At 41.9% G+C, this 11,903-nt stretch overlaps 1 long non-coding RNA gene across 1 annotated transcript in view; it reads right to left on the bottom strand.

Moving 5' to 3' along the window:
- Positions 1-11,569, bottom strand: part of LOC142577793 (uncharacterized) — a 15,089-nt gene extending 3,520 nt beyond the window's left edge. Inside the window, exons 1-2 of the long non-coding RNA XR_012827064.1 lie at positions 11,410-11,569; positions 11,247-11,322 (exon numbers count right to left, since the gene is read on the bottom strand). This is a non-coding gene — a long non-coding RNA (uncharacterized LOC142577793). The remainder of the gene's footprint in view (positions 1-11,246; positions 11,323-11,409) is intronic.
- Positions 11,570-11,903: the final 334 nt, after the last annotated feature.

The following is an 11,903-nucleotide window of genomic DNA, read 5'->3' as shown; positions in this document are numbered from 1 at the left end:
ACCAGATATCAAGACATCCACATGATACGTAAGGCTTAGTGTGCATTGTACACTAGTATATTATTACACTTATACTGAGCAATAAATCATTCTTTGGGCAAAGGTAATTGCCTTACAAGAGGATCGAATAGCTGCGCTTTCGACAAGTACCCATAGTACATGTATACTAATATAAGGAGGCATTTTCATGAATGTTTGTTTGGACTGTGTCTTCTTCGTCTACATGAGAATTGGGATATCTTGGGCTGCCATTTATTGAGTGAAAGATTGAGCATTATAACTAGCAGTAGACCATTTCTACAGTGTATTGCATAATCTACAAAAACAAGAAGAACAATACCTTAGCTTATGTTTTGAGAATACTGGATTTATGTTATTCAGGCTCAGGCATGATTGGGCACTCAAGGTAATATTATCAATTACAAAACAACACATGGTGAAAGTAAACAGACGAAAAACATTCTTTTTTTTACAATGAAAATGCTTATCTCTAATGATTTATCTGGCTGAATACAATAGGTTGGCCTGTTTTCTGGCTTATTATTATTTAGGGCTCGATTAAAGAACAGGACTAATAGAACCAGCATGTATCGGTAAACAGTAAGTTGGGATGCCTTCGTTGTATGATAAGACACCTAAGATGTCCTCAATAAAATAATTGCATTGTCTGCATTTTTTCTAAGTTCTCTTCCCTTTCCTGTTAACTGTATATATGTGTATATGTGTTCAAAACAAATAATAATAATAATAACGGTATGCACTGGATGAGAGTGTAAAACAACAGATTTATAGTCTTTTTTTCTACGAAATTTCTACGAGTTTTAGTTCATAAATCAAAAGGAATTGGGCCGAAATGTGATGCTACACTAAAAACAAGGAGAAAAAGTAACTCAAGACTGTAATGATGCCATGTTGGTCTCTATTTCACAGAATATGTTCTCAGCACAAAGAATTTCATGCAAATTCAGAGAGAAGAAGGGGAACAGAGAGACTCGATTTTATTAATCATGGCCAACCGCCAATGAAACCAAGGAAAGCATCAGGGAAAACCTAGTAAACATAAATATGCAAGTTTGCGGATGATTTGCTAGATGTAGTAAACGTAAATACCCAAGTCAGTGGAAGGTTTCATAGCCGTCGCCGTAGAACAACTGGTAGTGCAACGCATCTGTAATGCGGAGGTTTTGGGTTGGGCTCCCATCAAAGACACGTTATCTTTTCGTTCACTTTCATTTCCCTTCCTTTATTATTTCTGGCATTTCAATTTCAACCACAGCTAATTTACCTGACAGTTTTCTTGGCTTCATTGTCTGTTGACTTTATATGGTCATGAAAATTTAGAGAAACGTTGTGTCTCTACCTCAGCCGGCACGTTCATGGGGTGCTAATGCTTACTATTTTAAGCGCTGAATGTTTAACTTATATTACAGATTATCCTTCTTATACATCATTCGCTAAAAAGTGCCAAGATTTGTTTAACTTGTCTAAGAAGATAATAAAGAAATGTTAATCGAGTACAGTAATTGGGTAACGCTGAGGTTGTACACTTTAGTCGATCAAATGCATTGCGTCATAAAACCACAGCTAAGCAGCTTTCTGCTATTTAATCAATCCTGGAGAGGATTTCCTGGCGGTATGGATAGCATGCTACTCAAAATGAAAATTGTGATTAAAGAAATGCTTGACACATTGCACATCACAAATAATATACACAATAGATTCTACAATAAGCAAGGTAAAAGCTTTAAACGGGAGCTTTAGCTCCGGCCCACTTCTGATGATGCCTATTCAAGTCGATGTATAACGCTGAAATGTTTTTCTGAGAGCGGCCTTTGGCTAATTTTAGTAACACTAATTGTATTTGAAAGAGAAAGTTAAATTCCAGCGACTGTTGGAAGCAGAATTTTCATTTAGCGCTTGAATGTATTTCCTTTACAAAAATTGCAGAAAAGTGGTAAGCATGAAAAATTTATTTCCAGAAGCATACATATCTCTAAGTCTGCGCCAAGAAGAGATATCACAGTTCTGTAAATGCACTAGTTGTATGTAACATGCAAAGCAGACTAATATTAAATATGAACTTACAGCCTAATGAATTAGTTACAATGTTTTGAATGGTCTGGCAAAGTCTAACTAACTTATTAGTCGTGTATTTAGGTGCCATTTATTTTCAATCAAATTTATAGTCTTTACAGGCATTGTTAGATGCAATTGACAGAATTGTAATACCATTTTTCATTGTTAAGTTACAGAGTTGTACACTTGATATTTTCGGTTTTTTGGAAAGTTGCAATATTCAACAATGTTTAGGGAAATATTGATGGCCTAAATTCAAAATTCATTTCAAGCACTCGCTAGTTTCGAAGTGTTTGTTTTAAATGCAAAATATGTCATCAAACTTGGGGCAGTTTTTCCTGAGTAAAGGGATTGCTCCTTTTCTGTTTCTAGACAGGAGCATGCGAACTAAAGCTCCTTCTTAAAGTAGACCCGGCCACAAAAGTTTACCGACCACGGCATCTCAGAAAACATTCAATTCCCGAGGAGCCTGGGACATTAACCTGTAAAACTGTGCACGACAACGCTGTTAGCATATTAAATCGGGGCCCGAAATGCAAATACCAGGCTGCGTCTTGAGGTTGAGTAGATATTCAGCTTTTTCTCAGATTTGATGGCCAGTAATATTTTGTTGCTGGGTGTGCGCATCTCATTGAGAGCAGAGTCTCTCAAACGTATAACAGTCTCTTCGTTGCGAAGGTCACACAGGCAGCGCTAGTTCATGGACCAAGTAGGTATGCGTTGTAGCTTTAGGTATGATCGTGCTTTATGTATATTCAGATTGCACATAAGGGCGATCCTTGCTAATGTCAATGTGCTGCAGGAACATATTAAGCGGACTGTGTTTTCTCCTACGTTGCGCACAGAGCAGAGTGGCCATCTCATGCGCCTAACTCTAAATAGAGCCGCCGTGGTTGCTCAGTGGCTATGGTGTTGCGCTGCTGATCACGAGGTTGCGGGATAGAATCCGGCCACGGCGGCCGCATTTCGATGGGGGTGAAATAGTAAAACACCCGTGTACTTAGATTTAGGTGCACGTTAAAGAACCCCAGGTGGTCAAACATTTTTCGGAGTCCTCCGCTACGGCGTGCCTCATAATCAGAAAGTGGTTTTTGCACGTAAAGCCCCATAACATAACTAATTTTAAATAGTAGGTATTTTGTATTGTCGACATTGAGGTAAGTACGATGTTGACATGCCCGATTGCACTTCCCGATGCATTCGAATATTGCACATTGTCTGTTTAATGTGAATAGTTCCGTAGCGGCGCTCTGAGAAGACACAAACAGCACGCTGCGAGTGCATCGCACAACAAGAGACAAGAGCTCATCCCTTACTCCCGTATAGATCGAGTTATCTGGAATTATGCGGTTTTTTCGCAGAACGGCGCAGTGTGCATGTACATTATTTGCTACTCCGCAACGAGCAGGAGGCCGCTGGATGAAAGATCACGGTGTGCTGCATCCCACACGCTTTTCTTTGCGAGCAGTCGATATCGCTGATATCTTAATAGGCAGTTAACATAAAACACTCCGAAGTAATGTTGTATCGCATAAAAAGGAAACAAGAATGCCTAAGCTTCTCCAAGATCTGCGCGAGCGCATTTGTATGGCTCAAATAGTCACAGCAAAAATCAATAACTAGAAGGAAACCTTCAATTGTAAGGCATTCGACGTATCCAGGCACTGCAAGCCCTGTGCACCAGTTCAAAGTTATCCCTGAAAGCTACACTGTAAGGGCCTTCGAGCGGCCCTATTATATGTGAAAGTACCAATGAGGTCTACAAAGAAACTTCAAAAGAAACTAATGACTGCGCTAAGAGCAATGGAATGTTTAGGTGCAAGATAAAGTGGCAGGAACATGATGATTATTATCTGGGATCTTAATGGCGCAGCAGCCGTGCAGGCTATAAGGCGCCAATAAAGAGGCAGGAACAATTGACTACAACTTTGAGATAAACGGTGTTCAGCTGATGCTAGAATATACATTAGGTGGAACAAGTCGAGTTTAGGTGGCCATGTAATACACAGAGCACCCAACCGTTCATTTGTTCATTGTGGACACGGCCTAGTCAGGCAAATGTTTGCCTTTAGCCGTGTCCCCTAAGACAAATCTGTTCATTGTCTTAAATAAATCAATAAAGAAAGAAATAAAGAGAGAGAGAAATGGAAGGACTACAAAGCGGAGGGGGGAGAACCACTGAAGGAAGACAGAAGATGAGATAGCTTGCAGTAATCAAATGGAGTTAGCTGATGATAGGCAGTGATAACTGCAGGACTCTGAGAGAGGCCATTTCACCGTAGTATACATAAAGAATTATAATGTAACTGAGGCAAGTAGAACGAAAACTTGACGAAAAATAGAAGACAAGCCAATCTAACAAAATGTCTAAGCGATTTTTCAACCCATCGGTAAAAGATCAACAAAGTTGGCCTTTCCCGCAAAAAGGTCAGGCCAGCGCGAGTTACCGCGCCGTCTGAGCAATATTTTGTTTGCTCAACATGTCCTGCTCACGGGATCACGCCGTCAGTCCCGATGAAGGCGCGTCGCTCTGAGTAATGTCGTTACAAATATGCTCTTTAATTATGTAGCGAAGTATCGAATACCCACGTCGGCTTGCGAAAGAATCGAGCGGCGAATTTGCGAACTTTCAGATGAAATTTTTTTATTCCAGTGCCGGTACTGATAATTCCAGGACTATTTTTGTTGTTTTATATCTTTCTCAAAGGCAGTACGAAGCTACGTGCGTGCAACGAATAATTAATAAAAAAACATTTAGCATGACTTAGACATACGCCGTCAACAAGAATGATTACACTCAAACGATATATATATATATATATATATATATATATATATATATATATATATATAGCACAAACAAATAAACACGACGTACGCGTGAACAAGGTCAGTGACCAAGGCTGGCCACCCAGCCGAAACGTTTGACCTGTGAAAAGGAACGTGTTCACACTTACGCCGTGCTTATTCTTGTGCGCTATACCAATGGAGCCAGTGGGCTTTTTTCGCCTTGACAAATGCACCCTCCCGTATATATATAATGTATATGCACCTCTACATGCCCCGAGCTATCAGTGTGCGTGTTAAGCATGTTTAGTTTTATGATTGAACCTATTGTAGTTGTAATAAAATACTAAAATACATAAAAAGATTGTTTCACACGCTCGCGCAGGCAAGGAATTGATATTCAGGGGTGAGGCATCGGAAAACAAATAAGCACATCTGTTTCCGAACAACAAAATCTTCAAGCCTAATGTAGCAGAGAGAGAGAGAGAGAGAGAGAGAGAGAGAGAGATAAATGAGATACGAAAGGCAGGGAGGTTAACCGGAAGATAAAAGTCCAGTTTTCTACCCTGCACTGGGAAAGGGGTAAGGGGAGACAAAGATAAAGAAAAACGCACAAACAAAGAAAAAGCCTAACATAAAGCTCCAAAAGACGGCCATGACCTCGCGGACGAAAACTGGTGCGAATTTTTAGCTTTACTTCGACATTTCTAGCATTGCTGTAGCTTTCGTTTCACTTCGCGCATTCATTTACAAACTGGTGTAATTTTTTTTGTCATTCTGAAGCGCTTTGTACTATCGCAATAATACAATTAGGAATCGAGGATTAAGCGCGTACATTCGGCTTAAGGAGGAGCAAATATTGTGTTTTGCTGACGTTAAACTCTGTGCGACTGTAAGAGTTCCTCGAACGGACGTTCCCTTAACGCTTGGGACGCCTGCAGGAATTATCAATGAATATCCGTCTGCTTAACTGAATATGCGGCGGCAGTGAGCCATAACACACCGATAAGTTCGTCGAACACCTTGCAGAGTAAGCCCCACTCTGAGAACTAATAAATTCACATAATAAAATTAGAACACCTAACTTCGTTCTTCATTAGCTGACGTGAGGCCCTCGGGCTTTAAAGCCTCGTGTTAGTGCACGCCAAAGTAATAGAAAAAGGCATGTATCTTGAAAAGAGGCAATGAAGTGACTGAGCCAAGACGTGTCGCACGAGTTTACTCTGCATACTTATAGAAGAGATAGAGATACAAGCTTTAATGATATTCTGGAGATGTTAACCTCCCTGATCACTTGTCATTCTACTCAAAGTGCACGGCGATGATTGCGACACACAAACACGCACTTGTATGGACTCGCACACACATACACACACAAACACGCACGCTACATGTATTTACAAGTTTTCTTTAAAGCTTGTGGACTGCAAGAAAACGAGCAGCGCTTTAGGGACACGTAACGCACAGAAGAATAAAGCCCGCCGTGAAGCATCACAATGCAGTATTAAAAAAGCTATAAAAATGAACATGTGTAATTCTTACCCGTAACAAACTTACGAAACACCTATAGAAAAAAAGTACGACAGGCATAAGAGATAAAGAGACAAGCTTTTTTTGCAATAAATGTAAATAATCACTCTACTACTATGTTGCACCATACTTTCTGCTCTGATTTTTTCACGTGCTGAAGTTGTATATTTGAAGGCAAATGTTACGAGATAGTAGAGCTCATTATTATAATTTTTTTTTCTGCTGGAAATCTACCACATTTTTCTTAACACACCAGGAACACTCTCTTTTCGAGAACAACAACATACATGATGTAACTAAAGTTATCACAGTGAGAGAGGGGTCCATGTGAGACTAACCATCGTATGAGATGAATTTATTTTAACCCAATCAAATATTAACCTTGCTGGAGCTTCTAAAGCACCCGAGTATTTGAAGCACACTTGTATTTTGTGTTCGTATTTTGTATTTGTTTGTATTTTGTATTTTGTATTTTGTCGACATGTTGCTCCATTCGAAACTAACAGTCCTTCGGTCTCAGTGCCTAACTGCTTGTTTTATTTAATATTTTGCAAGTCACTTCTAATCACGAACTTCGATTCTCTTTTTGTCATGTTTCTTTTTTTCACGTAGTGAGCCCTACCGCCAATTATTTCACTGCAGCCACAAAATGTGGATCTGCTATAGTATGAACTTGAATTACGCTTGTGTGTAGGAGTTAGGAGGACGAGAGAGGCGGGGAAGGGCTGTCAACACGGTGCATGGCGCTGCCACTAGCCTGAAGCAGTTACACAGAATAATAGGTGGTGGGAGTTCGACAGCTTGCTCGAAATGTTTCCCCCGCACAATAGGCAGTTAATGGCCTACATGTCAGGAACTGACAGGCGTAACGCCCTTAAAACGTATGAGTAGCACGAACTTCCGGCGCAATACTAAAAGCGTGAAGCTGGCTTGCGGCATTGAAGAAGCGCACGCTATCTTCCTGTCAAAGGTGCATAATCGTCTATCTTGTCGAAACACGTGGCAGGCTGTTCGCTTCCCAAATTCAACTTGCCGCTAATTAGTGATGCGGTGCGGTAATTATGCATGGCGGGCGTAATTCATGCACTGTTCTTTATCGCAACAAAGCAAAGCTGCGGTGGCACTCATGCAGCTCTTCACTCAGACATTCTCTTCCCTGATACAAACGCAGCGGGCACTAAATTGTTAGCGCTCAGTGTGGTACTTCGCGAGTACCTTCAATAGACTCACTGTCATGCTTTCCATGACGCCTCTCTTTTCTCTATGCAGACCTTTTCCGTAAATGAAGGAGGAGCGCTGTACCACCCACTTGCACATCATCGTCGGCTCTTGTGTCCTGAGGATCGCCTCGGAGAGATGCAAGTGAAGCCTTTGATGCATTCGACACACGTCACGAAGTAGTAGCTGAACGTGGGACAGACGCAAACGGCAGAACGCATCGCTTCTGCTACCGCTGTCTCCCTGGGTGTGGTCATGACCTCCGAGATCGACTAGCGCGTGCTGTCTTTCATTGCGCGCCACCTGATCTCGGAGGCCATGGTGTGTCATAGGGAGTTCGTGCTCGCACAGCGCACAAGTTGGAGCATGCAGGTACATTGTAGGCAGCTTAACGTGGCGCAATGAGTTATGACAGAGCATTAAATATCTAGGGCGGTGAAAACGTTTGAAAGACGAATCAACAGCCACCGTTTACAGCCTCCCGGATATTTATTAATATTGCGCGAGTATCGAGCGCACTTAACGGGGGCGCCTTATGATGGCACTAGCACTGGCGAGATGGGCGATGATGCATGCGTCTGCACTTCCCGTGCGAAAAAAGTCATCTGCTACACTTTTCTTTTCGCGAATACACGTACTTTGACTTTCTTATCTGTGAAAATCCATCTGTGTATTGTTTATTTGCCAACGGCTGTAAAGCCATTGCGACAGGTCACTAGTACGTACAAGAGCATGAACATAATAAAATGTGAAAACAGAACAGCATTTACAGCAATATTGCCTGCTCGAGTAAGTATGCAAGGCATGAGTTTGTAAAATAAACTTAAAGATGTGTGCTTGCTGAACTCAATTACGTAAGCATCCTGAGCACCAACTTTACAGACACTCAATTAAAAGATCCAGGTCAGATAAACTGGCATTTTACACCTGCTGCAGGAGTGTCATGGGACATATTAGAGAAAACACCAGCTGGTTTCAGTGACAGAACCCGAAACTGAAAGGGTGCTAGTAACACATGACAATCAATCAGCCCACGCGCCATTCGTCACAAGCACTCATTTCCTTCACGTTAATTTTAACCACGTTAATAACATACCACTAACGAATAAAGGGAATGTCCTCCTACGATTCCTAGTTGTTGTTTACGCACTCTATTCTTCGAAAGAACTTCAAATTATCAGCCAACATCAAAGTTTGCGGTTAACTTTCAGAACAAAGCCAGACATTGAGCAACATGAAAATAAAATGGTTCTAAATGGGGTCCTTGAAATACTCACGACAAAGATGTAACTGAGCTGTAAGATTATTGAAAAAAATTGACCACATTTACTCGATTAGAAAGGTAGCTCTCGAACCGCTTACAGTAGAAATCGCACCAACATTTTTGTGCATATAAGGAACAGTAGATCATGGCAAACCTTGCCGAAAGCTTTCGTCATATGAAAGTACACTGCGTCCACTTTACTGCGGGTAAATACGGCCGGTCTGGCGTAAGCAAGAAAAAGCGTTTATGTTAGTTTTTACTTGTCTGCCTTGCGCAAACCCACGTCTAAGTGATTGAATCTTGCCCGTAAAATACGCGTACTATGGTACGTGTAATCCCAATTCGAAAACCTTTGAAAACTCTGAAAGAAGATGAACAGGAAGGACATTTTTGACGTCATAAGGATCGTCAATCTTAAACGCAGGGTCTACAACTGTTTTCCATTCGGGTGGAAAACCCCACTTAGCAAAGAAATAATAAACACCTAGGTCAAAATAGGAACAAATATTTCTGGGCAACCTATGATTATAAGGTTAGGAATGCCACCATACCCTGTCGAAAATACCGCCTTCGGATTTCTTATGCAATGGCAAACTTCGAGCTCATTGAGGAGGAGGAAATAACTGCTTTGGCTGTTCTGCGAGATGGTGGGGAGGGCCAAAGGCCCCGCCTAGGTGACAGCCAGGAGTTCGTGAGTCCTGGCGGCATCCTCGGCCCACCGGACGGCCCATAGTTGATCCTCGAGGGCGGGGCTGAGCAGCGCGGCTTCCCAGCGCGTGCGAAGGCTATTGCTACAGGCCGCGTTCTCGTTATTGTTATGTGTCCCTCGGCATTCCCATAATATATGCTCCAGATTGGCTCTGGATTCATATGTGTTGCATTTGTCCGACAAAAAAAAAAGAACGATAAGTCTGAATAATCTGCAAGCGTCACGTTATCCATCAGGCCTAATGCCAAAGAAAAACAGGACTCAACGTTATCAGCCAACAAACTGCAGATATCTTCTTGCATAAAATGCATCGTACCAATGTTACAGGAAAACTCCAGTTTTATCTTTGCTTTGCATGCTTGCATAGCACTAGAAAACTTGAGGGTTATATTAAAAGTTAACTTCAAGATTTTTATGGTAACGCGATTCATCGCGACATAACATATACTTGACTAGTGTTCTGCAAATAGCAAATCTTTGTTCCAATATTCTTGGTTCGTTTCCTCATAAAGTTTATGGAAACATAAGTTTATGGAAACGTTTCCTCATAAAGTTTATGCTTCCTGTGCAAGTACTATTGCAGCTCATGCGAAAACTAGCCAGGGAATTTCCTATTTCTTCCACAGAATTTTGGTATATATTCTTCCATAGCACTTTGTACAGTTCATGTAAGTTTGTCTACGCATGAATTAATGTCATTGTTATGTAGCAAGTTAGACCAATCGCTGCAGCGAAGCAACTGTAGAGAGAAGAGTAGTCTCCCCGACGGTAGTCGTATTTAGTAATTGCTTTTCTCGACTATGAATAAAATACAAATGGAAGGAAAGCGTGAGTGCAGGATGAAGAATGTCAATCGGAACAAGAACATCAGATGCGTTACACAAGCGATAAATTGGCATACTTGATAAAAAGAAGTCTAAGACATTTCCAGCGCAATTAGGGGTCACATTGTGTCGACTGGAGCCACTTAAGTTTGCAATGTCGACAAAAAAGACGCTTTTTCAGGGATTAGGGACACTCGCTTCCAACTAAGCCTGTATAGGAGTCAAGATTTGGCAGTTTGAAGGCTCCATAAATATGTGCTTTGTATTCTGAAAACTCAATTCAATCTTTCAGCTTTCCAACGTGAATTTTGAGCACATTGGCATGAGAGCTCGGAAGAATGTACGTAATAACAGCCAACGAAGTAGTTCTGGCCATCAGACGCTGCTGCACACATTTATCCTGCGTTTCTAGGTCTTTTCGCCTAACCAGACGAAGCTGTGACGAATGCTATGGAAACACGGCGACCAAGCCTACCCGTATCGACGTACTTTCTGTCTTATCTGAATACTGTATACGCATCAGTGAAATAAGACTCGCTTTTGCATGACTCCGTCAGCCATATGTGCGTTATGCAAATATCTTCACTAGAACCAAGTAGATTTGCCAAAAGAAAGCGCACTTTGAGTTCTCAGACTTCAGGTATTTGAGTAATGAACACTAACCTTACTCATCATCAGATTGTGCTACTGTTGGAAGAAAATGCCGAGAGGGAGGCGAGTGTCGACGTTCCAATGAAACGTCGACACACGCAACTATTTGTACACATTGGATTTGTGGATAAGCTTGAGCGAAATATCGATCAAAGATGGCAATGGAAACGAACTGTACATGGCGTACCTGGTTTTCAGCCGCATTCACTTGGCCATCTTGTAGCCGACGAGGCCTTCCAGAAGTCCCTGGATGTCGGATGCCGCTGTAATGATAGCCAAACCGCATATAAAAAAAGCCTCTTGCTGGGGAAGGTTGGGGCGCGACTTTAGAGAGCAGTATTTAGCAGTACCTAATGCGGCTGGACGCTGTGTCAGCCCGCTTGCTGCAGCAGGGACTAGTCACACAGCTGAATATTGTCGACCAGCGTAACTGTCTGCCTGAATGGCCGAAATGCCTCTTGGCAACGTCTTCGAAAGTCTGCCTTTCGGCAGGGGTGGCCTCTTGCAATGTGTGCCTGCGTATAGGCGCGAAATCAGTACCGTTCGAGACACTCTCACGTGGACAAACCACCACTTTATGAAGAGATACATTTTAAGCAGGAAGATCGTGCACTTCAGACACCAAGGTATTAATTCGAGCAGCCATCGACTCAAGCCACTAAAGAACCTTTGCGGGAATATCAGCTACGTCAGACGGCGTGACAGACAGTCGATCAGCTGGGGGGCATGTCGCTGTCAACACCGATGCTAGCTGCAACAATATTCGGCCGCTTCACGTAGTTGTCATACTTATACCTGCTTAATTGTTTTGAAACAAACATTGTACCTTTAAACCTGTATATCA

The sequence above is a fragment of the Dermacentor variabilis genome, chromosome 4 (assembly GCF_050947875.1).
Source record: "Dermacentor variabilis isolate Ectoservices chromosome 4, ASM5094787v1, whole genome shotgun sequence".
NCBI classification, from domain to species: domain Eukaryota; kingdom Metazoa; phylum Arthropoda; class Arachnida; order Ixodida; family Ixodidae; genus Dermacentor; species Dermacentor variabilis.
This window is presented reverse-complemented; position numbering and strand designations above follow the sequence as displayed.